Source organism: Ambystoma mexicanum (genome assembly GCF_040938575.1).
Source record: "Ambystoma mexicanum isolate Mex_15411 chromosome 12 unlocalized genomic scaffold, UKY_AmexF1_1 Mex_chr12_unloc.1, whole genome shotgun sequence".
Lineage (NCBI taxonomy): Eukaryota > Metazoa > Chordata > Amphibia > Caudata > Ambystomatidae > Ambystoma > Ambystoma mexicanum.
In genome coordinates, this window is record NW_027182322.1 from 7,730,052 (window position 1) to 7,758,008 (window position 27,957).

Below are 27,957 nucleotides of genomic sequence, written 5' to 3' on the forward strand. Positions count from 1 at the left end.
CACAGTGAGGAGTTTTTGGGGATAATGGGAAAATCATTTCCAACTAAATGACAGGAATTTCTTAGTCCAATCATGAGGTGTGCTAGGCTTTTTTATACTGTGGCGGAAAGAGAGAGAGTATAACAGTCATTATAAATAAAGGGCCAAGGAAGTGACAGTTTATGGAAGGAACAATTTGCACATAGTTTTAGAATGTGGTCAGGAGGAGGACAATGTGCTTACACATATGAAACATTAGAAGGTAGACATTATGGAAGCACATATAATTCTTTATTTTTATTGTATTTGGGGAGAGGGGGTTAATATAGCACGTCTAATGTGGAAAAGTGCTTTCCATAGCACCTTGCAGGTGGGCGACATCTAGAGCTGTGCAGTAGCCACCCATGCCCCAGACGTCAAAGAGAACAAGAAGTTACACATGTTGGAAGTGAGGGTGAGACATTGAGGAGATATGATCCCCGTATGAAGCCGAGAAAAGGAGGAGGCGTGAACGTGCATCCATGTATGCAGGCGAGAAGGGAAGGAGCATTGGTCATGCATCCCTGCATGAGGGTGAGACAGGGAGGAGATATGATCCCGTATGAAGCCGAGAGAAGGAGGAGGCGTGAACGTGCATCCATGTATGCGGGCGAGACAGGAAGGAGCATTGGTCATGCATCCCTGCATGAGGGTGAGACAGGGAGGAGATATGATCCCCGTATGAAGCCGAGAGAAGGAGGAGGCGTGATCGTGCATCCATGTATGCAGGCGAGAAGGGAAGGAGCATTGGTCATGCATCCCTGCATGAGGGTGAGACAGGGAGGGGATATGATCCCCGTATGAAGCCGAGAGAAGGAGGAGGCGTGAACGTGCATCCATGTATGCGGGCGAGACAGGAAGGAGCATTGGTCATGCATCCCTGCATGAGGGTGAGACAGGGAGGAGATATGATCCCCGTATGAAGCCGAGAGAAGGAGGAGGCGTGAACGTGCATCCATGTATGCGGGCGAGACGGGAAGGAGCATTGGTCATGCATCCCTTCCTGAGGGTGAGACAGGGAGGAGATAAAATCCCTGTATGAAGCCGAGAGAACGAGGAGACATGAACGTGCATCCATGTATGCGGGCGAGAAGGGAAGGAGCATTGGTCATGCATCCCTGCATGAGGGTGAGACAGGGAGGAGATAAAATCCCTGTATGAAGCCAAGAGAACGAGGCGGCATGAACATGCATCCTTGTATGCAGGTGTGACATGGAGTCATCATGAACATGCATCCCTTTATAAGGACATAACATGGAGGACGCATGAACATGAATGCCTGAATTTTATGGTGGTGGCCTTCGGGTGATTTGGCACGTGCAATTGGTGAAGAGCACTTCTCCTGCGCAAAAAAATAAATTTACTATTAGCACCCCGGAGGGAGCCTCTGCACTTCTTATAGGGAGAAAACTCTGCAATGGAAGGGGACAGGGTCAATAACAGCTGTAAACTCTCACAAGACCATCACTGCTCTCACACTTTCCTGCTCTCAGGCTGGCGGGCCATTATCGGCCCTGGCTGCCGCACCATTGCCAGGTTTGTGTAACTATATTATTTCTAATTGGCTCCACTTTGATGACTTTCATTTGGATTCTGACTTGATTATTGAGATCTTAAATAAGTGACTCGGGATCAGGTGTCCACTTATTCTCATGGATAACATCACAACCAACCTTTAATTCAAACATGAGTCATGACATCAAAGATGGAGTACAGCTTATGATAGAGGTGGAACGTCACATTGTAGCAGCCCGAGTAGCTCGCCGTGATCGTATAGTGGTTAGTACTCTGCGTTGTGGCCGCAGCAACCTCGGTTCGAATCCGAGTCACGGCATTGCGGTGAGGCAATGTCACGGCAGTTGGGCAGATATTTTAGAATTTCCATTAATACATTGGCAATCTCTGTGGAGGACTGAAACAATTCGATATGTCCTGTTACTATTATGAACCTTTTGTTTCTTTAATGCTCTTTGCACACTTTTTCATCGGGTGACTGTAATGTATTTCAACTAAATCTAATTAAGAGCGCATTATGTGGTGACATTTGCAGTACATGAAACATTATAACACTGCCATTTACGTCAATAACCACTAGCTTGATTAAGACATATGTATTGCAGCGACAGTATTTCCCAGTTACAAATGGGAATAAAAACAACATCCGCGAGGGATTGAACCAACGACATTTTACTGATGTTGCCAATGGAGCGCGTTACAGAGAGCGCGAGGTCCCGCCTTTACAGTCATACGCTGATGATAATACAGATGTTTAAATAAACAGGCATATCTGTGGACTTGTGGTCTTTCTACATTGGGACTCATAGTCTAGTCCTAGGCTATTGTAGGCACTGGCGTATCTTTTAGTGGAATGAGAGGCATTCTGTAGTCGCGTGAAAGGACCTTTCAAGTCAATCTGATCTGTATTGTCCTGTGAAAAAAAGCGTTCTTAGACACAGTGAGGAGTTTTTGGGGATAATGGGAAAATCATTTCCAACTAAATGACAGGAATTTCTGAGTCCAATCATGAGGTGTGCTAGGCTTTTTTATACTGTGGCGGAAAGAGAGAGAGTATAACAGTCATTATAAATAAAGGGCCAAGGAAGTGACAGTTTATGGAATGAACAATTTGCACATAGTTTTAGAATGTGGTCAGGAGGAGGACAATGTGCTTACACATATGAAACATTAGAAGGTAGACATTATGGAAGCACATATATTTCTTTATTTTTATTGTATTTGGGGAGAGGGGGTTAATATAGCACGTCCAATGTGGAAAAGTGCTTTCCATAGCACCTTGCAGGTGGGCGACATCTAGAGCTGTGCAGTAGCCACCCATGCCCCAGACGTCAAAGAGAACAAGAAGTTACACATGTTGGAAGTGAGGGTGAGACATTGAGGAGATATGATCCCCGTATGAAGCCGAGAGAAGGAGGAGGCGTGAACGTGCATCCATGTATGCAGGCGAGAAGGGAAGGAGCATTGGTCATGCATCCCTGCATGAGGGTGAGACAGGGAGGAGATATGATCCCCGTATGAAGCCGAGAGAAGGAGGAGGCGTGAACGTGCATCCATGTATGCGGGCGAGACAGGAAGGAGCGTTGGTCATGCATCCCTGCATGAGGGTGAGACAGGGAGGAGATATGATCCCCGTATGAAGCCGAGAGAAGGAGGAGGCGTGAACGTGCATCCATGTATGCAGGCGAGAAGGGAAGGAGCATTGGTCATGCATCCCTGCATGAGGGTGAGACAGGGAGGAGATATGATCCCCGTATGAAGCCGAGAGAAGGAGGAGGCGTGAACGTGCATTCATGTATGCGGGCGAGACAGGAAGGAGCATTGGTCATGCATCCCTGCATGAGGGTGAGACAGGGAGGAGATATGATCCCTGTATGAAGCCGAGAGAAGGAGGAGGCGTGAACGTGCATCCATGTATGCGGGCAAGACGGGAAGGAGCATTGGTCATGCATCCCTTCCTGAGGGTGAGACAGGGAGGAGATAAAATCCCCATATGAAGCCGAGAGAACGAGAAGACATGAACGTGCATCCATGTATGCGGGCGAGAAGGGAAGGAGCATTGGTCATGCATCCCTGCATGAGGGTGAGACAGGGAGGAGATAAAATCCCTGTATGAAGCCAAGAGAATGAGGCGGCATGAACATGCATCCTTGTATGCAGGTGTGACATGGAGTCATCATGAACATGCATCCCTTTATAAGGACATAACATGGAGGACGCATGAACATGAATGCCTGAATTTTATGGTGGTGGCCTTCGGGTGATTTGGCACATGCAATTGGCGAAGAGCACTTCTCCTGTGCAAAAAAATAAATTTACTATTAGCACACCGGAGGGAGCCTCTGCACTTCTTATAGGGAGAAAACTCTGCAATGGAAGGGGACAGGGTCAATAACACCTGAAAACTCTCACAAGACCATCACTGCTCTCACACTTTCCTGCTCTCAGGCTGGCGGGCCATTATCGGCCCTGGCTGCCGCACCATTGCCAGGTTTGTGTAACTATATTATTTCTAATTGGCTCCACTTTGATGACTTTCATTTGGATTCTAACTTGATTATTGAGATCTTAAATAAGTGACTGGGGATCAGGTGTCCACTTATTCTCATGGATAACATCACAACCAACCTTTAATTCAAACATGAGTCATGACATCACAGATGGAGTACAGCGTATGATAGAGGTGGAACGTCACATTGTAGCAGCCCAAGTAGCTCGCCGTGATCGTATAGGGGTTAGTACTCTGCGTTGTGGCCGCAGCAACCTCGGTTATATTGCGGTGAGGCAATGTCACGGCAGTTGGGCAGATATTTTAGAATTTCCATTAATACATTGGCAATCTCTGTGGAGGACTGAAACAATTCGATATGTCCTGTTACTGTTATGAACCTTTTGTTTCTTTAATGCTCTTTGCACACTTTTTCATCGGGTGACTGTAATGTATTTCAACCAAATCTAATTAAGAGCGCATTATGTGGTGACATTTGCAGTACATGAAACATTATAACACTGCCATTTACGTCAATAACCACTAGCTTGATTAAGACATATGTATTGCAGCGACAGTATTTCCCAGTTACAAATGGGAATAAAAACAACATCCGCGAGGGATTGAACCAACGACATTTAACTGATGTTGCCAATGGAGCGCGTTACAGAGAGCGCAAGGTCCCGCCTTTACAGTCACACGCTGATGATAATACAGATGTTTAAATAAACAGGCATATCTGTGGACTTGTGGTCTTTCTACATTGGGACTCATAGTCTAGTCCTAGGCTATTGTAGGCACTGGCGTATCTTTTAGTGGAATGAGAGGCATTCTGTAGTCGCGTGAAAGGACCTTTCAAGTCAATCTGATCTGTATTGTCCTGTGAAAAAAAGCGTTCTTAGACACAGTGAGGAGTTTTTGGGGATAATGGGAAAATCATTTCCAACTAAATGACAGGAATTTCTTAGTCCAATCATGAGGTGTGCTAGGCTTTTTTATACTGTGGCGGAAAGAGAAAGAGTATAACAGTCATTATAAATAAAGGGCCAAGGAAGTGACAGTTTATGGAAGGAACAATTTGCACATAGTTTTAGAATGTGGTCAGGAGGAGGACAATGTGCTTACACATATGAAACATTAGAAGGTAGAGATTATGGAAGCACATATATTTCTTTATTTTTATTGTATTTGGGGAGAGGGGGTTAATATAGCACGTCCAATGTGGAAAAGTGCTTTCCATAGCACCTTGCAGGTGGGCGACATCTAGAGCTGTGCAGTAGCCACCCATGCCCCAGACGTCAAAGAGAACAAGAAGTTACACATGTTGGAAGTGAGGGTGAGACATTGAGGAGATATGATCCCCGTATGAAGCCGAGAGAAGGAGGAGGCGTGAACGTGCATCCATGTATGCAGGCGAGAAGGGAAGGAGCATTGGTCATGCATCCCTGCATGAGGGTGAGACAGGGAGGAGATATGATCCCCGTATGAAGCCGAGAGAAGGAGGAGGCGTGAACGTGCATCCATGTATGCGGGCGAGACAGGAAGGAGCATTGGTCATGCATCCCTGCATGAGGGTGAGACAGGGAGGAGATATGATCCCCGTATGAAGCCGAGAGAAGGAGGAGGCGTGAACGTGCATCCATGTATGCAGGCGAGAAGGGAAGGAGCATTGGTCATGCATCCCTGCATGAGGGTGAGACAGGGAGGAGATATGATCCCCGTATGAAGCCGAGAGAAGGAGGAGGCGTGAACGTGCATCCATGTATGCGGGCGAGACAGGAAGGAGCATTGGTCATGCATCCCTGCATGAGGGTGAGACAGGGAGGAGATATGATCCCCGTATGAAGCCGAGAGAAGGAAGAGGCGTGAACGTGCATCCATGTATGCGGGCGAGACGGGAAGGAGCATTGGTCATGCATCCCTTCCTGAGGGTGAGACAGGGAGGAGATAAAATCCCAGTATGAAGCCGAGAGAACGAGGAGACATGAACGTGCATCCATGTATGCGGGCGAGAAGGGAAGGAGCATTGGTCATGCATCCCTGCATGAGGGTGAGACAGGGAGGAGATAAAATCCCTGTATGAAGCCAAGAGAACGAGGCGGCATGAACATGCATCCTTGTATGCAGGTGTGACATGGAGTCATCATGAACATGCATCCCTTTATAAGGACATAACATGGAGGACGCATGAACATGAATGCCTGAATTTTATGGTGGTGGCCTTCGGGTGATTTGGCACGTGCAATTGGTGAAGAGCACTTCTCCTGCGCAAAAAAATAAATTTACCATTAGCACCCCGGAGGGAGCCTCTGCACTTCTTATAGGGAGAAAACTCTGCAATGGAAGGGGACAGGGTCAATAATAGCTGTAAACTCTCACAAGACCATCACTGCTATCACACTTTCCTGCTCTCAGGCTGGCGGGCCATTATCGGCCCTGGCTGCCGCACCATTGCCAGGTTTGTGTAACTATATGATTTCTAATTGGCTCCACTTAGATGACTTTCATTTGGATTCTGACTTGATTATTGAGATCTTAAATAAGTGACTGGGGATCAGTTGTCCACTTATTCTCATGGATAACATCACAACCAACCTTTAATTCAAACATGAGTCATGACATCACAGATGGAGTACAGTTTATGATAGAGGTGGAACGTCACATTGTAGCAGCCCAAGTAGCTCGCCGTGATTGTATAGTGGTTAGTACTCTGCGTTGTGGCCGCAGCAACCTCGGTTCGAATCCGAGTCACGGCTTTGCGGTGAGGCAATGTCACGGCAGTTGGGCAGATATTTTAGAATTTCCATTAATACATTGGCAATCTCTGTGGAGGACTGAAACAATTCGATATGTCCTGTTACTGTTGTGAACCTTTTGTTTCTTTAATGCTCTTTGCACACTTTTTCATCGGGTGACTGTAATGTATTTCAACCAAATCTAATTAAGAGTGCATTATGTGGTGACATTTGCAGTACATGAAACATTATAACACTGCCATTTACGTCAATAACCACTAGCTTGATTAAGACATATGTATTGCAGCGACAGTATTTCCCAGTTACAAATGGGAATAAAAACAACATCCGCGAGGGATTGAACCAACGACATTTAACTGATGTTGCCAATGGAGCGCGTTACAGAGAGCGCGAGGTCCCGCCTTTACAGTCACACGCTGATGATAATACAGATGTTTAAATAAACAGGCATATCTGTGGACTTGTGGTCTTTCTACATTGGGACTCATAGTCTAGTCCTAGGCTATTGTAGGCAATGGCGTATCTTTGAGTGGAATGAGAGGCATTCTGTAGTCGCGTGAAAGGACCTTTCAAGTCAATCTGATCTGTATTGTCCTGTGAAAAAAAGCGTTCTTAGACACAGTGAGGAGTTTTTGGGGATAATGGGAAAATCATTTCCAACTAAATGACAGGAATTTCTTAGTCCAATCATGAGGTGTGCTAGGCTTTTTTATACTGTGGCGGAAAGAGAGAGAGTATAACAGTCATTATAAATAAAGGGCCAAGGAAGTGACAGTTTATGGAAGGAACAATTTGCACATAGTTTTAGAATGTGGTCAGGAGGAGGACAATGTGCTTACACATATGAAACATTAGAAGGTAGACATTATGGAAGCACATATTTTTCTTTATTTTTATTGTATTTGGGGAGAGGGGGTTAATATAGCACGTCTAATGTGGAAAGGTGCTTTCCATAGCACCTTGCAGGTGGGCGACATCTAGAGCTGTGCAGTAGCCACCCATGCGCCAGACGTCAAAGAGAACAAGAAGTTACACATGTTGGAAGTGAGGGTGAGACATTGAGGAGATATGATCCCCGTATGAAGCCGAGAAAAGGAGGAGGCGTGAACGTGCATCCATGTATGCAGGCGAGAAGGGAAGGAGCATTGGTCATGCATCCCTGCATGAGGGTGAGACAGGGAGGAGATATGATCCCGTATGAAGCCGAGAGAAGGAGGAGGCGTGAACGTGCATCCATGTATGCGGGCGAGACAGGAAGGAGCATTGGTCATGCATCCCTGCATGAGGGTGAGACAGGGAGGAGATATGATCCCCGTATGAAGCCGAGAGAAGGAGGAGGCGTGAACGTGCATCCATGTATGCAGGCGAGAAGGGAAGGAGCATTGGTCATGCATCCCTGCATGAGGGTGAGACAGGGAGGAGATATGATCCCCGTATGAAGCCGAGAGAAGGAGGAGGCGTGAACGTGCATCCATGTATGCGGGCGAGACAGGAAGGAGCATTGGTCATGCATCCCTGCATGAGGGTGAGACAGGGAGGAGATATGATCCCCGTATGAAGCCGAGAGAAGGAGGAGGCGTGAACGTGCATCCATGTATGCGGGCGAGACGGGAAGGAGCATTGGTCATGCATCCCTTCCTGAGGGTGAGACAGGGAGGAGATAAAATCCCTGTATGAAGCCGAGAGAACGAGGAGACATGAACGTGCATCCATGTATGCGGGCGAGAAGGGAAGGAGCATTGGTCATGCATCCCTGCATGAGGGTGAGACAGGGAGGAGATAAAATCCCTGTATGAAGCCAAGAGAACGAGGCGGCATGAACATGCATCCTTGTATGCAGGTGTGACATGGAGTCATCATGAACATGCATCCCTTTATAAGGACATAACATGGAGGACGCATGAACATGAATGCCTGAATTTTATGGTGGTGGCCTTCGGGTGATTTGGCACGTGCAATTGGTGAAGAGCACTTCTCCTGCGCAAAAAAATAAATTTACTATTAGCACCCCGGAGGGAGCCTCTGCACTTCTTATAGGGAGAAAACTCTGCAATGGAAGGGGACAGGGTCAATAACAGCTGTAAACTCTCACAAGACCATCACTGCTCTCACACTTTCCTGCTCTCAGGCTGGCGGGCCATTATCGGCCCTGGCTGCCGCACCATTGCCAGGTTTGTGTAACTATATTATTTCTAATTGGCTCCACTTTGATGACTTTCATTTGGATTCTGACTTGATTATTGAGATCTTAAATAAGTGACTCGGGATCAGGTGTCCACTTATTCTCATGGATAACATCACAACCAACCTTTAATTCAAACATGAGTCATGACATCAAAGATGGAGTACAGCTTATGATAGAGGTGGAACGTCACATTGTAGCAGCCCGAGTAGTTCGCCGTGATCGTATAGTGGTTAGTACTCTGCGTTGTGGCCGCAGCAACCTCGGTTCGAATCCGAGTCACGGCATTGCGGTGAGGCAATGTCACGGCAGTTGGGCAGATATTTTAGAATTTCCATTAATACATTGGCAATCTCTGTGGAGGACTGAAACAATTCGATATGTCCTGTTACTGTTATGAACCTTTTGTTTCTTTAATGCTCTTTGCACACTTTTTCATCGGGTGACTGTAATGTATTTCAACTAAATCTAATTAAGAGCGCATTATGTGGTGACATTTGCAGTACATGAAACATTATAACACTGCCATTTACGTCAATAACCACTAGCTTGATTAAGACATATGTATTGCAGCGACAGTATTTCCCAGTTACAAATGGGAATAAAAACAACATCCGCGAGGGATTGAACCAACGACATTTTACTGATGTTGCCAATGGAGCGCGTTACAGAGAGCGCGAGGTCCCGCCTTTACAGTCATACGCTGATGATAATACAGATGTTTAAATAAACAGGCATATCTGTGGACTTGTGGTCTTTCTACATTGGGACTCATAGTCTAGTCCTAGGCTATTGTAGGCACTGGCGTATCTTTTAGTGGAATGAGAGGCATTCTGTAGTCGCGTGAAAGGACCTTTCAAGTCAATCTGATCTGTATTGTCCTGTGAAAAAAAGCGTTCTTAGACACAGTGAGGAGTTTTTGGGGATAATGGGAAAATCATTTCCAACTAAATGACAGGAATTTCTGAGTCCAATCATGAGGTGTGCTAGGCTTTTTTATACTGTGGCGGAAAGAGAGAGAGTATAACAGTCATTATAAATAAAGGGCCAAGGAAGTGACAGTTTATGGAATGAACAATTTGCACATAGTTTTAGAATGTGGTCAGGAGGAGGACAATGTGCTTACACATATGAAACATTAGAAGGTAGACATTATGGAAGCACATATATTTCTTTATTTTTATTGTATTTGGGGAGAGGGGGTTAATATAGCACGTCCAATGTGGAAAAGTGCTTTCCATAGCACCTTGCAGGTGGGCGACATCTAGAGCTGTGCAGTAGCCACCCATGCCCCAGACGTCAAAGAGAACAAGAAGTTACACATGTTGGAAGTGAGGGTGAGACATTGAGGAGATATGATCCCCGTATGAAGCCGAGAGAAGGAGGAGGCGTGAACGTGCATCCATGTATGCAGGCGAGAAGGGAAGGAGCATTGGTCATGCATCCCTGCATGAGGGTGAGACAGGGAGGAGATATGATCCCCGTATGAAGCCGAGAGAAGGAGGAGGCGTGAACGTGCATCCATGTATGCAGGCGAGACAGGAAGGAGCATTGGTCATGCATCCCTGCATGAGGGTGAGACAGGGAGGAGATATGATCCCCGTATGAAGCCGAGAGAAGGAGGAGGCGTGAACGTGCATCCATGTATGCGGGCGAGACAGGAAGGAGCGTTGGTCATGCATCCCTGCATGAGGGTGAGACAGGGAGGAGATATGATCCCCGTATGAAGCCGAGAGAAGGAGGAGGCGTGAACGTGCATCCATGTATGCAGGCGAGAAGGGAAGGAGCATTGGTCATGCATCCCTGCATGAGGGTGAGACAGGGAGGAGATATGATCCCCGTATGAAGCCGAGAGAAGGAGGAGGCGTGAACGTGCATTCATGTATGCGGGCGAGACAGGAAGGAGCATTGGTCATGCATCCCTGCATGAGGGTGAGACAGGGAGGAGATATGATCCCTGTATGAAGCCGAGAGAAGGAGGAGGCGTGAACGTGCATCCATGTATGCGGGCAAGACGGGAAGGAGCATTGGTCATGCATCCCTTCCTGAGGGTGAGACAGGGAGGAGATAAAATCCCCGTATGAAGCCGAGAGAACGAGAAGACATGAACGTGCATCCATGTATGCGGGCGAGAAGGGAAGGAGCATTGGTCATGCATCCCTGCATGAGGGTGAGACAGGGAGGAGATAAAATCCCTGTATGAAGCCAAGAGAATGAGGCGGCATGAACATGCATCCTTGTATGCAGGTGTGACATGGAGTCATCATGAACATGCATCCCTTTATAAGGACATAACATGGAGGACGCATGAACATGAATGCCTGAATTTTATGGTGGTGGCCTTCGGGTGATTTGGCACATGCAATTGGCGAAGAGCAATTCTCCTGTGCAAAAAAATAAATTTACTATTAGCACACCGGAGGGAGCCTCTGCACTTCTTATAGGGAGAAAACTCTGCAATGGAAGGGGACAGGGTCAGTAACACCTGAAAACTCTCACAAGACCATCACTGCTCTCACACTTTCCTGCTCTCAGGCTGGCGGGCCATTATCGGCCCTGGCTGCCGCACCATTGCCAGGTTTGTGTAACTATATTATTTCTAATTGGCTCCACTTTGATGACTTTCATTTGGATTCTAACTTGATTATTGAGATCTTAAATAAGTGACTGGGGATCAGGTGTCCACTTATTCTCATGGATAACATCACAACCAACCTTTAATTCAAACATGAGTCATGACATCACAGATGGAGTACAGCGTATGATAGAGGTGGAACGTCACATTGTAGCAGCCCAAGTAGCTCGCCGTGATCGTATAGGGGTTAGTACTCTGCGTTGTGGCCGCAGCAACCTCGGTTATATTGCGGTGAGGCAATGTCACGGCAGTTGGGCAGATATTTTAGAATTTCCATTAATACATTGGCAATCTCTGTGGAGGACTGAAACAATTCGATATGTCCTGTTACTGTTATGAACCTTTTGTTTCTTTAATGCTCTTTGCACACTTTTTCATCGGGTGACTGTAATGTATTTCAACCAAATCTAATTAAGAGCGCATTATGTGGTGACATTTGCAGTACATGAAACATTATAACACTGCCATTTACGTCAATAACCACTAGCTTGATTAAGACATATGTATTGCAGCGACAGTATTTCCCAGTTACAAATGGGAATAAAAACAACATCCGCGAGGGATTGAACCAACGACATTTAACTGATGTTGCCAATGGAGCGCGTTACAGAGAGCGCAAGGTCCCGCCTTTACAGTCACACGCTGATGATAATACAGATGTTTAAATAAACAGGCATATCTGTGGACTTGTGGTCTTTCTACATTGGGACTCATAGTCTAGTCCTAGGCTATTGTAGGCACTGGCGTATCTTTTAGTGGAATGAGAGGCATTCTGTAGTCGCGTGAAAGGACCTTTCAAGTCAATCTGATCTGTATTGTCCTGTGAAAAAAAGCGTTCTTAGACACAGTGAGGAGTTTTTGGGGATAATGGGAAAATCATTTCCAACTAAATGACAGGAATTTCTTAGTCCAATCATGAGGTGTGCTAGGCTTTTTTATACTGTGGCGGAAAGAGAAAGAGTATAACAGTCATTATAAATAAAGGGCCAAGGAAGTGACAGTTTATGGAAGGAACAATTTGCACATAGTTTTAGAATGTGGTCAGGAGGAGGACAATGTGCTTACACATATGAAACATTAGAAGGTAGAGATTATGGAAGCACATATATTTCTTTATTTTTATTGTATTTGGGGAGAGGGGGTTAATATAGCACGTCCAATGTGGAAAAGTGCTTTCCATAGCACCTTGCAGGTGGGCGACATCTAGAGCTGTGCAGTAGCCACCCATGCCCCAGACGTCAAAGAGAACAAGAAGTTACACATGTTGGAAGTGAGGGTGAGACATTGAGGAGATATGATCCCCGTATGAAGCCGAGAGAAGGAGGAGGCGTGAACGTGCATCCATGTATGCAGGCGAGAAGGGAAGGAGCATTGGTCATGCATCCCTGCATGAGGGTGAGACAGGGAGGAGATATGATCCCCGTATGAAGCCGAGAGAAGGAGGAGGCGTGAACGTGCATCCATGTATGCGGGCGAGACAGGAAGGAGCATTGGTCATGCATCCCTGCATGAGGGTGAGACAGGGAGGAGATATGATCCCCGTATGAAGCCGAGAGAAGGAGGAGGCGTGAACGTGCATCCATGTATGCAGGCGAGAAGGGAAGGAGCATTGGTCATGCATTCCTGCATGAGGGTGAGACAGGGAGGAGATATGATCCCCGTATGAAGCCGAGAGAAGGAGGAGGCGTGAACGTGCATCCATGTATGCGGGCGAGACAGGAAGGAGCATTGGTCATGCATCCCTGCATGAGGGTGAGACAGGGAGGAGATATGATCCCCGTATGAAGCCGAGAGAAGGAGGAGGCGTGAACGTGCATCCATGTATGCGGGCGAGACGGGAAGGAGCATTGGTCATGCATCCCTTCCTGAGGGTGAGACAGGGAGGAGATAAAATCCCCGTATGAAGCCGAGAGAACGAGGAGACATGAACGTGCATCCATGTATGCGGGCGAGAAGGGAAGGAGCATTGGTCATGCATCCCTGCATGAGGGTGAGACAGGGAGGAGATAAAATCCCTGTATGAAGCCAAGAGAACGAGGCGGCATGAACATGCATCCTTGTATGCAGGTGTGACATGGAGTCATCATGAACATGCATCCCTTTATAAGGACATAACATGGAGGACGCATGAACATGAATGCCTGAATTTTATGGTGGTGGCCTTCGGGTGATTTGGCACGTGCAATTGGTGAAGAGCACTTCTCCTGCGCAAAAAAATAAATTTACCATTAGCACCCCGGAGGGAGCCTCTGCACTTCTTATAGGGAGAAAACTCTGCAATGGAAGGGGACAGGGTCAATAACAGCTGTAAACTCTCACAAGACCATCACTGCTATCACACTTTCCTGCTCTCAGGCTGGCGGGCCATTATCGGCCCTGGCTGCCGCACCATTGCCAGGTTTGTGTAACTATATGATTTCTAATTGGCTCCACTTAGATGACTTTCATTTGGATTCTGACTTGATTATTGAGATCTTAAATAAGTGACTGGGGATCAGTTGTCCACTTATTCTCATGGATAACATCACAACCAACCTTTAATTCAAACATGAGTCATGACATCACAGATGGAGTACAGCTTATGAGAGAGGTGGAACGTCACATTGTAGCAGCCCAAGTAGCTCGCCGTGATCGTATAGTGGTTAGTACTCTGCGTTGTGGCCGCAGCAACCTCGGTTCGAATCCGAGTCACGGCATTGCGGTGAGGCAATGTCACTGCAGTTGGGCAGATATTTTAGAATTTCCATTAATACATTGGCAATCTCTGTGGAGGACTGAAACAATTCGATATGTCCTGTTACTGTTGTGAACCTTTTGTTTCTTTAATGCTCTTTGCACACTTTTTCATCGGGTGACTGTAATGTATTTCAACCAAATCTAATTAAGAGTGCATTATGTGGTGACATTTGCAGTACATGAAACATTATAACACTGCCATTTACGTCAATAACCACTAGCTTGATTAAGACATATGTATTGCAGCGACAGTATTTCCCAGTTACAAATGGGAATAAAAACAACATCCGCGAGGGATTGAACCAACGACATTTAACTGATGTTGCCAATGGAGCGCGTTACAGAGAGCGCGAGGTCCCGCCTTTACAGTCACACGCTGATGATAATACAGATGTTTAAATAAACAGGCATATCTGTGGACTTGTGGTCTTTCTACATTGGGACTCATAGTCTAGTCCTAGGCTATTGTAGGCAATGGCGTATCTTTGAGTGGAATGAGAGGCATTCTGTAGTCGCGTGAAAGGACCTTTCAAGTCAATCTGATCTGTATTGTCCTGTGAAAAAAAGCGTTCTTAGACACAGTGAGGAGTTTTTGGGGATAATGGGAAAATCATTTCCAACTAAATGACAGGAATTTCTTAGTCCAATCATGAGGTGTGCTAGGCTTTTTTATACTGTGGCGGAAAGAGAGAGAGTATAACAGTCATTATAAATAAAGGGCCAAGGAAGTGACAGTTTATGGAAGGAACAATTTGCACATAGTTTTAGAATGTGGTCAGGAGGAGGACAATGTGCTTACACATATGAAACATTAGAAGGTAGACATTATGGAAGCACATATTTTTCTTTATTTTTATTGTATTTGGGGAGAGGGGGTTAATATAGCACGTCTAATGTGGAAAAGTGCTTTCCATAGCACCTTGCAGGTGGGCGACATCTAGAGCTGTGCAGTAGCCACCCATGCCCCAGACGTCAAAGAGAACAAGAAGTTACACATGTTGGAAGTGAGGGTGAGACATTGAGGAGATATGATCCCCGTATGAAGCCGAGAAAAGGAGGAGGCGTGAACGTGCATCCATGTATGCAGGCGAGAAGGGAAGGAGCATTGGTCATGCATCCCTGCATGAGGGTGAGACAGGGAGGAGATATGATCCCCGTATGAAGCCGAGAGAAGGAGGAGGCGTGAACGTGCATCCATGTATGCGGGCGAGACAGGAAGGAGCATTGGTCATGCATCCCTGCATGAGGGTGAGACAGGGAGGAGATATGATCCCCGTATGAAGCCGAGAGAAGGAGGAGGCGTGAACGTGCATCCATGTATGCAGGCGAGAAGGGAAGGAGCATTGGTCATGCATCCCTGCATGAGGGTGAGACAGGGAGGAGATATGATCCCCGTATGAAGCCGAGAGAAGGAGGAGGCGTGAACGTGCATCCATGTATGCGGGCGAGACAGGAAGGAGCATTGGTCATGCATCCCTGCATTAGGGTGAGACAGGGAGGAGATATGATCCCCGTATGAAGCCGAGAGAAGGAGGAGGCGTGAACGTGCATCCATGTATGCGGGCGAGACGGGAAGGAGCATTGGTCATGCATCCCTTCCTGAGGGTGAGACAGGGAGGAGATAAAATCCCTGTATGAAGCCGAGAGAACGAGGAGACATGAACGTGCATCCATGTATGCGGGCGAGAAGGGAAGGAGCATTGGTCATGCATCCCTGCATGAGGGTGAGACAGGGAGGAGATAAAATCCCTGTATGAAGCCAAGAGAACGAGGCGGCATGAACATGCATCCTTGTATGCAGGTGTGACATGGAGTCATCATGAACATGCATCCCTTTATAAGGACATAACATGGAGGACGCATGAACATGAATGCCTGAATTTTATGGTGGTGGCCTTCGGGTGATTTGGCACGTGCAATTGGTGAAGAGCACTTCTCCTGCGCAAAAAAATAAATTTACTATTAGCACCCCGGAGGGAGCCTCTGCACTTCTTATAGGGAGAAAACTCTGCAATGGAAGGGGACAGGGTCAATAACAGCTGTAAACTCTCACAAGACCATCACTGCTCTCAGACTTTCCTGCTCTCAGGCTGGCGGGCCATTATCGGCCCTGGCTGCCGCACCATTGCCAGGTTTGTGTAACTATATTATTTCTAATTGGCTCCACTTTGATGACTTTCATTTGGATTCTGACTTGATTATTGAGATCTTAAATAAGTGACTCGGGATCAGGTGTCCACTTATTCTCATGGATAACATCACAACCAACCTTTAATTCAAACATGAGTCATGACATCACAGATGGAGTACAGCTTATGATAGAGGTGGAACGTCACATTGTAGCAGCCCAAGTAGCTCGCCGTGATCGTATAGTGGTTAGTACTCTGCGTTGTGGCCGCAGCAACCTCGGTTCGAATCCGAGTCACGGCATTGCGGTGAGGCAATGTCACGGCAGTTGGGCAGATATTTTAGAATTTCCATTAATACATTGGCAATCTCTGTGGAGGACTGAAACAATTCGATATGTCCTGTTACTGTTATGAACCTTTTGTTTCTTTAATGCTCTTTGCACACTTTTTCATCGGGTGACTGTAATGTATTTCAACTAAATCTAATTAAGAGCGCATTATGTGGTGACATTTGCAGTACATGAAACATTATAACACTGCCATTTACGTCAATAACCACTAGCTTGATTAAGACATATGTATTGCAGCGACAGTATTTCCCAGTTACAAATGGGAATAAAAACAACATCCGCGAGGGATTGAACCAACGACATTTTACTGATGTTGCCAATGGAGCGCGTTACAGAGAGCGCGAGGTCCCGCCTTTACAGTCACACGCTGATGATAATACAGATGTTTAAATAAACAGGCATATCTGTGGACTTGTGGTCTTTCTACATTGGGACTCATAGTCTAGTCCTAGGCTATTGTAGGCACTGGCGTATCTTTTAGTGGAATGAGAGGCATTCTGTAGTCGCGTGAAAGGACCTTTCAAGTCAATCTGATCTGTATTGTCCTGTGAAAAAAAGCGTTCTTAGACACAGTGAGGAGTTTTTGGGGATAATGGGAAAATCATTTCCAACTAAATGACAGGAATTTCTTAGTCCAATCATGAGGTGTGCTAGGCTTTTTTATACTGTGGCGGAAAGAGAGAGAGTATAACAGTCATTATAAATAAAGGGCCAAGGAAGTGACAGTTTATGGAAGGAACAATTTGCACATAGTTTTAGAATGTGGTCAGGAGGAGGACAATGTGCTTACACATATGAAACATTAGAAGGTAGACATTATGGAAGCACATATATTTCTTTATTTTTATTGTATTTGGGGAGAGGGGGTTAATATAGCACGTCCAATGTGGAAAAGTGCTTTCCATAGCACCTTGCAGGTGGGCGACATCTAGAGCTGTGCAGTAGCCACCCATGCCCCAGACGTCAAAGAGAACAAGAAGTTACACATGTTGGAAGTGAGGGTGAGACATTGAGGAGATATGATCCCCGTATGAAGCCGAGAGAAGGAGGAGGCGTGAACGTGCATCCATGTATGCAGGCGAGAAGGGAAGGAGCATTGGTCATGCATCCCTGCATGAGGGTGAGACAGGGAGGAGATATGATCCCCGTATGAAGCCGAGAGAAGGAGGAGGCGTGAACGTGCATCCATGTATGCGGGCGAGACAGGAAGGAGCGTTGGTCATGCATCCCTGCATGAGGGTGAGACAGGGAGGAGATATGATCCCCGTATGAAGCCGAGAGAAGGAGGAGGCGTGAACGTGCATCCATGTATGCAGGCGAGAAGGGAAGGAGCATTGGTCATGCATCCCTGCATGAGGGTGAGACAGGGAGGAGATATGATCCCCGCATGAAGCCGAGAGAAGGAGGAGGCGTGAACGTGCATCCATGTATGCGGGCGAGACAGGAAGGAGCATTGGTCATGCATCCCTGCATGAGGGTGAGACAGGGAGGAGATATGATCCCTGTATGAAGCCGAGAGAAGGAGGAGGCGTGAACGTGCATCCATGTATGCGGGCGAGACGGGAAGGAGCATTGGTCATGCATCCCTTCCTGAGGGTGAGACAGGGAGGAGATAAAATCCCCGTATGAAGCCGAGAGAACGAGAAGACATGAACGTGCATCCATGTATGCGGGGGAGAAGGGAAGGAGCATTGGTCATGCATCCCTGCATGAGGGTGAGACAGGGAGGAGATAAAATCCCTGTATGAAGCCAAGAGAATGAGGCGGCATGAACATGCATCCTTGTATGCAGGTGTGACATGGAGTCATCATGAACATGCATCCCTTTATAAGGACATAACATGGAGGACGCATGAACATGAATGCCTGAATTTTATGGTGGTGGCCTTTGGGTGATTTGGCACGTGCAATTGGCGAAGAGCACTTCTCCTGTGCAAAAAAATAAATTTACTATTAGCACCCCGGAGGGAGCCTCTGCACTTCTTATAGGGAGAAAACTCTGCAATGGAAGGGGACAGGGTCAATAACAGCTGTAAACTCTCACAAGACCATCACTGCTCTCACACTTTCCTGCTCTCAGGCTGGCGGGCCATTATCGGCCCTGGCTGCCGCACCATTGCCAGGTTTGTGTAACTATATTATTTCTAATTGGCTCCACTTTGATGACTTTCATTTGGATTCTGACTTGATTATTGAGATCTTAAATAAGTGACTCGGGATCAGGTGTCCACTTATTCTCATGGATAACATCACAACCAACCTTTAATTCAAACATGAGTCATGACATCACAGATGGAGTACAGCTTATGATAGAGGTGGAACGTCACATTGTAGCAGCCCAAGTAGCTCGTGATCGTATAGTGGTTAGTACTCTGCGTTGTGGCCGCAGCAACCTCGGTTCGAATCCGAGTCACGGCAATGTCACGGCAGTTGGGCAGATATTTTAGAATTTCCATTAATACATTGGCAATCTCTGTGGAGGACTGAAACAATTCGATATGTCCTGTTACTGTTATGAACCTTTTGTTTCTTTAATGCTCTTTGCACACTTTTTCATCGGGTGACTGTAATGTATTTCAACCAAATCTAATTAAGAGCGCATTATGTGGTGACATTTGCAGTACATGAAACATTATAACACTGCCATTTACGTCAATAACCACTAGCTTGATTAAGACATATGTATTGCAGCGACAGTATTTCCCAGTTACAAATGGGAATAAAAACAACATCCGCGAGGGATTGAACCAACGACATTTAACTGATGTTGCCAATGGAGCGCGTTACAGAGAGCGCGAGGTCCCGCCTTTACAGTCACACGCTGATGATAATACAGATGTTTAAATAAACAGGCATATCTGTGGACTTGTGGTCTTTCTACATTGGGACTCATAGTCTAGTCCTAGGCTATTGTATGCACTGGCGTATCTTTTAGTGGAATGAGAGGCATTCTGTAGTCGCGTGAAAGGACCTTTCAAGTCAATCTGATCTGTATTGTCCTGTGAAAAAAAGCGTTCTTAGACACAGTGAGGAGTTTTTGGGGATAATGGGAAAATCATTTCCAACTAAATGACAGGAATTTCTTAGTCCAATCATGAGGTGTGCTAGGCTTTTTTATACTGTGGCGGAAAGAGAAAGAGTATAACAGTCATTATAAATAAAGGGCCAAGGAAGTGACAGTTTATGGAAGGAACAATTTGCACATAGTTTTAGAATGTGGTCAGGAGGAGGACAATGTGCTTACACATATGAAACATTAGAAGGTAGACATTATGGAAGCACATATATTTCTTTATTTTTATTGTATTTGGGAAGAGGGGGTTAATATAGCACGTCCAATGTGGAAAAGTGCTTTCCATAGCACCTTGCAGGTGGGCGACATCTAGAGCTGTGCAGTAGCCACCCATGCCCCAGACGTCAAAGAGAACAAGAAGTTACACATGTTGGAAGTGAGGGTGAGACATTGAGGAGATATGATCCCCGTATGAAGCCGAGAGAAGTAGGAGGCGTGAACGTGCATCCATGTATGCAGGCGAGAAGGGAAGGAGCATTGGTCATGCATCCCTGCATGAGGGTGAGACAGGGAGGAGATATGATCCCCGTATGAAGCCGAGAGAAGGAGGAGGCGTTAACGTGCATCCATGTATGCGGGCGAGACAGGAAGGAGCATTGGTCATGCATCCCTGCATGAGGGTGAGACAGGGAGGAGATATGATCCCCGTATGAAGCCGAGAGAAGGAGGAGGCGTGAACGTGCATCCATGTATGCAGGCGAGAAGGGAAGGAGCATTGGTCATGCATCCCTGCATGAGGGTGAGACAGGGAGGAGATATGATCCCCGTATGAAGCCGAGAGAAGGAGGAGGCGTGAACGTGCATCCATGTATGCAGGCGAGAAGGGAAGGAGCATTGGTCATGCATCCCTGCATGACGGTGAGACAGGGAGGAGATATGATCCCCGTATGAAGCCGAGAGAAGGAGGAGGCGTGAACGTGCATCCATGTATGCGGGCGAGACAGGAAGGAGCATTGGTCATGCATCCCTGCATTAGGGTGAGACAGGGAGGAGATATGATCCCTGTATGAAGCCGAGAGAAGGAGGAGGCGTGAACGTGCATCCATGTATGCGGGCGAGACAGGAAGGAGCATTGGTCATGCATCCCTGCATTAGGGTGAGACAGGGAGGAGATATGATCCCTGTATGAAGCCGAGAGAAGGAGGAGGCGTGAACGTGCATCCATGTATGCGGGCGAGACAGGAAGGAGCATTGGTCATGCATCCCTGCATTAGGGTGAGACAGGGAGGAGATATGATCCCTGTATGAAGCCGAGAGAAGGAGGAGGCGTGAACGTGCATCCATGTATGCGGGCGAGACGGGAAGGAGCATTGGTCATGCATCCCTTCCTGAGGGTGAGACAGGGAGGAGATAAAATCCCCGTATGAAGCCGAGAGAAGGAGGAGGCGTGAACGTGCATCCATGTATGCGGGCGAGACAGGAAGGAGCATTGGTCATGCATCCCTGCATTAGGGTGAGACAGGGAGGAGATATGATCCCTGTATGAAGCCGAGAGAAGGAGGAGGCGTGAACGTGCATCCATGTATGCGGGCGAGACGGGAAGGAGCATTGGTCATGCATCCCTTCCTGAGGGTGAGACAGGGAGGAGATAAAATCCCCGTATGAAGCCGAGAGAACGAGGAGACATGAACGTGCATCCATGTATGCGGGCGAGAAGGGAAGGAGCATTGGTCATGCATCCCTGCATGAGGGTGAGACAGGGAGGAGATAAAATCCCTGTATGAAGCCAAGAGAACGAGGCGGCATGAACATGCATCCTTGTATGCAGGTGTGACATGGAGTCATCATGAACATGCATCCCTTTATAAGGACATAACATGGAGGACGCATGAACATGAATGCCTGAATTTTATGGTGATGTCCTTCGGGTGATTTGGCACGTGCAATTGGTGAAGAGCACTTCTCCTGCGCAAAAAATAAATGTACTATTAGCACCCCGGAGGGAGCCTCTGCACTTCTTATAGGGAGAAAACTCTGCAATGGAAGGGGACAGGGTCAATAACAGCTGTAAACTCTCACAAGACCATCACTTCTCTCACACTTTCCTGCTCTCAGGCTGGCGGGCCATTATCGGCCCTGGCTGCCGCACCATTGCCAGGTTTGTGTAACTATATTATTTCTAATTGGCTCCACTTTGATGACTTTCATTTGGATTCTGACTTGATTATTGAGATCTTAAATAAGTGACTGGGGATCAGGTGTCCACTTATTCTCATGGATAACATCACAACCAACCTTTAATTCAAATATGAGTCATGACATCACAGATGGAGTACAGCTTATGATAGAGGTGGAACGTCACATTGTAGCAGCCCAAGTAGCTCGCCGTGATCGTATAGTGGTTAGTACTCTGCGTTGTGGCCGCAGCAACCTGTGAGGCAATGTCACGGCAGTTGGGCAGATATTTTAGAATTTCCATTAATACATTGGCAATCTCTGTGGAGGACTGAAACAATTCGATATGTCCTGTTACAGTTATGAACCTTTTGTTTCTTTAATGCTCTTTGCACACTTTTTCATCGGGTGACTGTAATGTATTTCAACCAAATCTAATTAAGAGCGCATTATGTGGTGACATTTGCAGTACATGAAACATTATAACACTGCCATTTACGTCAATAACCACTAGCTTGATTAAGACATATGTATTGCAGCGACAGTATTTCCCAGTTACAAATGGGAATAAAAACAACATCCGCGAGGGATTGAACCAACGACATTTAACTGATGTTGCCAATGGAGCGCGTTACAGAGAGAGCGAGGTCCCGCCTTTACAGTCACACGCTGATGATAATACAGATGTTTAAATAAACAGGCATATCTGTGGACTTGTGGTCTTTCTACATTGGGACTCATAGTCTAGTCCTAGGCTATTGTATGCACTGGCGTATCTTTTAGTGGAATGAGAGGCATTCTGTAGTCGCGTGAAAGGACCTTTCAAGTCAATCTGATCTGTATTGTCCTGTGAAAAAAAGCGTTCTTAGACACAGTGAGGAGTTTTTGGGGATAATGGGAAAATCATTTCCAACTAAATGACAGAAATTTCTTAGTCCAATCATGAGGTGTGCTAGGCTTTTTTATACTGTGGCGGAAAGAGAAAGAGTATAACAGTCATTATAAATAAAGGGCCAAGGAAGTGACAGTTTATGGAAGGAACAATTTGCACATAGTTTTAAAATGTGGTCAGGAGGAGGACAATGTGCTTACACATATGAAACATTAGAAGGTAGACATTATGGAAGCACATATATTTCTTTATTTTTATTGTATTTGGGAAGAGGGGGTTAATATAGCACGTCCAATGTGGAAAAGTGCTTTCCATAGCACCTTGCAGGTGGGCGACATCTAGAGCTGTGCAGTAGCCACCCATGCCCCAGACGTCAAAGAGAACAAGAAGTTACACATGTTGGAAGTGAGGGTGAGACATTTAGGAGATATGATCCCCGTATAAAGCCGAGAGAAGGAGGAGGTGTGAACGTGCATCCATGTATGCAGGCGAGAAGGGAAGGAGCATTGGTCATGCATCCCTGCATGAGGGTGAGACAGGGAGGAGATATGATCCCCGTATGAAGCCGAGAGAAGGAGGAGGCGTGAACGTGCATCCATGTATGCGGGCGAGACAGGAAGGAGCATTGGTCATGCATCCCTGAATGAGGGTGAGACAGGGAGGAGATATGATCCCCGTATGAAGCCGAGAGAAGGAGGAGGCGTGAACGTGCATCCATGTATGCAGGCGAGAAGGGAAGGAGCATTGGTCATGCATCCCTGCATGAGGGTGAGACAGGGAGGAGATATGATCCCCGTATGAAGCCGAGAGAAGGAGGAGGCATGAACGTGCATCCATGTATGTGGGCGAGACAGGAAGGAGCATTGGTCATGCATCCCTGCATTAGGGTGAGACAGGGAGGAGATATGATCCCCGTATGAAGCCGAGAGAAGGAGGAGGCGTGAACGTGCATCCATGTATGCGGGCGAGACGGGAAGGAGCATTGGTCATGCATCCCTTCCTGAGGGTGAGACAGGGAGAAGATAAAATCCCCGTATGAAGCCGAGAGAACGAGGAGACATGAACATGCATCCTTGTATGCAGGTATGACATGGAGTCATCATGAACATGCATCCCTTTAGAAGGACATAACATGGAGGACGCATGAACATGAATGCATGAATTTTATGGTGATGTCCTTCGGGTGATTTGGCACGTGCAATTGGTGAAGAGCACTTCTCCTGCGCAAAAAATAAATGTACTATTAGCACCCCGCAGGGAGCCTCTGCACTTCTTATAGGGAGAAAACTCTGCAATGGAAGGGGACAGGGTCAATAACAGCTGTAAACTCTCACAAGACCATCACTGCTCTCACACTTTCCTGCTCTCAGGCTGGCGGGCCATTATCGGCCCTGGCTGCCGCACCATTGCCAGGTTTGTGTAACTATATTATTTCTAATTGGCTCCACTTTGATGACTTTCATTTGGATTCTGACTTGATTATTGAGATCTTAAATAAGTGACTGGGGATCAGGTGTCCACTTATTCTCATGGATAGCATCACAACCAACCTTTAATTCAAACATGAGTCATGACATCACAGATGGAGTACAGCTTATGAAAGAGGTGGAACGTCACATTGTAGCAGCCCAAGTAGCTCGCCGTGATCGTATAGTGGTTAGTACTCTGCATTGTGGCCGCAGCAACCTGTGAGGCAATGTCACGGCAGTTGGGCAGATATTTTAGAATTTCCATTAATACATTGGCAATCTCTGTGGAGGACTGAAACAATTCGATATGTCCTGTTACTGTTATGAACCTTTTGTTTCTTTAATGCTCTTTGCTCACTTTTTCATCGGGTGACTGTAATGTATTTCAACCAAATCTAATTAAGAGCGCATTATGTGGTGACATTTGCAGTACATGAAACATTATAACACTGCCATTTACGTCAATAACCACTAGCTTGATTAAGACATATGTATTGCAGCGACAGTATTTCCCAGTTACAAATGGGAATAAAAACAACATCCGCGAGGGATTGAACCAACGACATTTAACTGATGTTGCCAATGGAGCGCGTTACAGAGAGCGCGAGGTCCCGCCTTTACAGTCACACGCTGATGATAATACAGATGTTTAAATAAACAGGCATATCTGTGGACTTGTGGTCTTTCTACATTGGGACTCATAGTCTAGTCCTAGGCTATTGTATGCACTGGTGTATCTTTTAGTGGAATGAGAGGCATTCTGTAGTCGCGTGAAAGGACCTTTCAAGTCAATCTGATCTGTATTGTCCTGTGAAAAAAAGCGTTCTTAGACACAGTGAGGAGTTTTTGGGGATAATGGGAAAATCATTTCCAACTAAATGACAGGAATTTCTTAGTCCAATCATGAGGTGTGCTAGGCTTTTTTATACTGTGGCGGAAAGAGAAAGAGTATAACAGTCATTATAAATAAAGGGCCAAGGAAGTGACAGTTTATGGAAGGAACAATTTGCACATAGTTTTAGAATGTGGTCAGGAGGAGGACAATGTGCTTACACATATGAAACATTAGAAGGTAGACCTTATGGAAGCACATATATTTCTTTATTTTTATTGTATTTGGGAAGAGGGGGTTAATATAGCACGTCCAATGTGGAAAAGTGCTTTCCATAGCACCTTGCAGGAGGGCGACATCTAGAGCTGTGCAGTAGCCACCCATGCCCCAGACGTCAAAGAGAACAAGAAGTTACACATGTTGGAAGTGAGGGTGAGACATTGAGGAGATATGATCCCCGTATGAAGCCGAGAGAAGGAGGAGGCGTGAACGTGCATCCATGTATGCAGGCGAGAAGGGAAGGAGCATTGGTCATGCATCCCTGCATGAGGGTGAGACAGGGAGGAGATATGTTCCCCGTATGAAGCCGAGAGAAGGAGGAGGCGTGAACGTGCATCCATGTATGTGGGCGAGACAGGAAGGAGCATTGGTCATGCATCCCTGCATGAGGGTGAGACAGGGAGGAGATATGATCCCCGTATGAAGCCGAGAGAAGGAGGAGGCGTGAACGTGCATCCATGTATGCAGGCGAGAAGGGAAGGAGCATTGGTCATGCATCCCTGCATGAGGGTGAGACAGGGAGGAGATATGATCCCCGTATGAAGCCGAGAGAGGGAGGAGGCGTGAACGTGCATCCATGTATGCGGGCGAGACAGGAAGGAGCATTGGTCATGCATCCCTTCCTGAGGGTGAGACAGGGAGGAGATAAAATCCCCGTATGAAGCCGAGAGAACGAGGAGACATGAACGTGCATCCATGTATGCGGGCGAGAAGGGAAGGAGCATTGGTCATGCATCCCTGCATGAGGGTGAGACAGGGAGGAGATAAAATCCCTGTATGAAGCCAAGAGAACGAGGCGGCATGAACATGCATCCTTGTATGCAGGTGTGACATGCAGTCATCATGAACATGCATCCCTTTATAAGGACATAACATGGAGGACGCATGAACATGAATGCCTGAATTTTATGGTGATGTCCTTCGGGTGATTTGGCACGTGCAATTGGTGAAGAGCACTTCTCCTGCGCAAAAAATAAGTGTACTATTAGCACCCCGGAGGGAGCCTCTGCACTTCTTATAGGGAGAAAACTCTGCAATGGAAGGGGACAGGGTCAATAACAGCTGTAAACTCTCACAAGACCATCACTGCTCTCACACTTTCCTGCTCTCAGGCTGGCGGGCCATTATCGGCCCTGGCTGCCGCACCATTGCCAGGTTTGTGTAACTATATTATTTCTAATTGGCTCCACTTTGATGACTTTCATTTGGATTCTGACTTGATTATTGAGATCTTAAATAAGTGACTGGGGATCAGGTGTCCACTTATTCTCATGGATAACATCACAACCAACCTTTAATTCAAACATGAGTCATGACATCACAGATGGAGTACAGCTTATGATAGAGGTGGAACGTCACATTGTAGCAGCCCAAGTAGCTCGCCGTGATCGTATAGTGGTTAGTACTCTGCGTTGTGGCCGCAGCAACCTGTGAGGCAATGTCACGGCAGTTGGGCAGATATTTTAGAATTTCCATTAATACATTGGCAATCTCTGTGGAGGACTGAAACAATTCGATATGTCCTGTTACTGTTATGAACCTTTTGTTTCTTTAATGCTCTTTGCACACTTTTTCATCGGGTGACTGTAATGTATTTCAACCAAATCTAATTAAGAGCACATTATGTGGTGACATTTGCAGTACATGAAACATTATAACACTGCCATTTACGTCAATAACCACTAGCTTGATTAAGACATATGTATTGCAGCGACAGTATTTCCCAGTTACAAATGGGAATAAAAACAACATCCGCGAGGGATTGAACCAACGACATTTAACTGATGTTGCCAATGGAGCGCGTTACAGAGAGCGCAAGGTCCCGCCTTTACAGTCACACGCTGATGATAATACAGATGTTTAAATAAACAGGCATATCTGTGGACTTGTGGTCTTTCTACATTGGGACCCATAGTCTAGTCCTAGGCTATTGTAGGCACTGGCGTATCTTTGAGTGGAATGAGAGGCATTCTGTAGTCGCGTGAAAGGACCTTTCAAGTCAATCTGATCTGTATTGTCCTGTGAAAAAAAGCGTTCTTAGACACAGTGAGGAGTTTTTGGGGATAATGGGAAAATCATTTCCAACTAAATGACAGGAATTTCTTAGTCCAATCATGAGGTGTGCTAGGCTTTTTTATACTGTGGCGGAAAGAGAAAGAGTATAACAGTCATTATAAATAAAGGGCCAAGGAAGTGACAGTTTATGGAAGGAACAATTTGCACATAGTTTTAGAATGTGGTCAGGAGGAGGACAATGTGCTTACACATATGAAACATTAGAAGGTAGAGATTATGGAAGCACATATATTTCTTTATTTTTATTGTATTTGGGGAGAGGGGGTTAATATAGCACGTCCAATGTGGAAAAGTGCTTTCCATAGCACCTTGCAGGTGGGCGACATCTAGAGCTGTGCAGTAGCCACCCATGCCCCAGACGTCAAAGAGAACAAGAAGTTACACATGTTGGAAGTGAGGGTGAGACATTGAG

General features: G+C 46.3%; 5 non-coding genes across 5 annotated transcripts; all 5 read left to right on the forward strand.

Annotated features, from left to right (window-relative positions):
• Positions 1-1,780: 1,780 nt before the first annotated feature.
• On the forward strand, positions 1,781-1,852 carry TRNAH-GUG (transfer RNA histidin (anticodon GUG)). Its single transcript has one exon. It is a non-coding gene; the product is annotated as a tRNA-His (tRNA).
• Positions 1,853-6,705: 4,853 nt separating this feature from the next.
• On the forward strand, positions 6,706-6,777 carry TRNAH-GUG (transfer RNA histidin (anticodon GUG)). Its single transcript has one exon. It is a non-coding gene; the product is annotated as a tRNA-His (tRNA).
• A 2,397-nt stretch (positions 6,778-9,174) lies between these two features.
• Positions 9,175-9,246, forward strand: TRNAH-GUG (transfer RNA histidin (anticodon GUG)). Its single transcript has one exon. It is a non-coding gene; the product is annotated as a tRNA-His (tRNA).
• Positions 9,247-14,218: 4,972 nt separating this feature from the next.
• TRNAH-GUG (transfer RNA histidin (anticodon GUG)) lies at positions 14,219-14,290 on the forward strand. Its single transcript has one exon. It is a non-coding gene; the product is annotated as a tRNA-His (tRNA).
• Positions 14,291-16,688: 2,398 nt separating this feature from the next.
• On the forward strand, positions 16,689-16,760 carry TRNAH-GUG (transfer RNA histidin (anticodon GUG)). Its single transcript has one exon. It is a non-coding gene; the product is annotated as a tRNA-His (tRNA).
• The last annotated feature ends 11,197 nt before the right edge of the window (positions 16,761-27,957 follow it).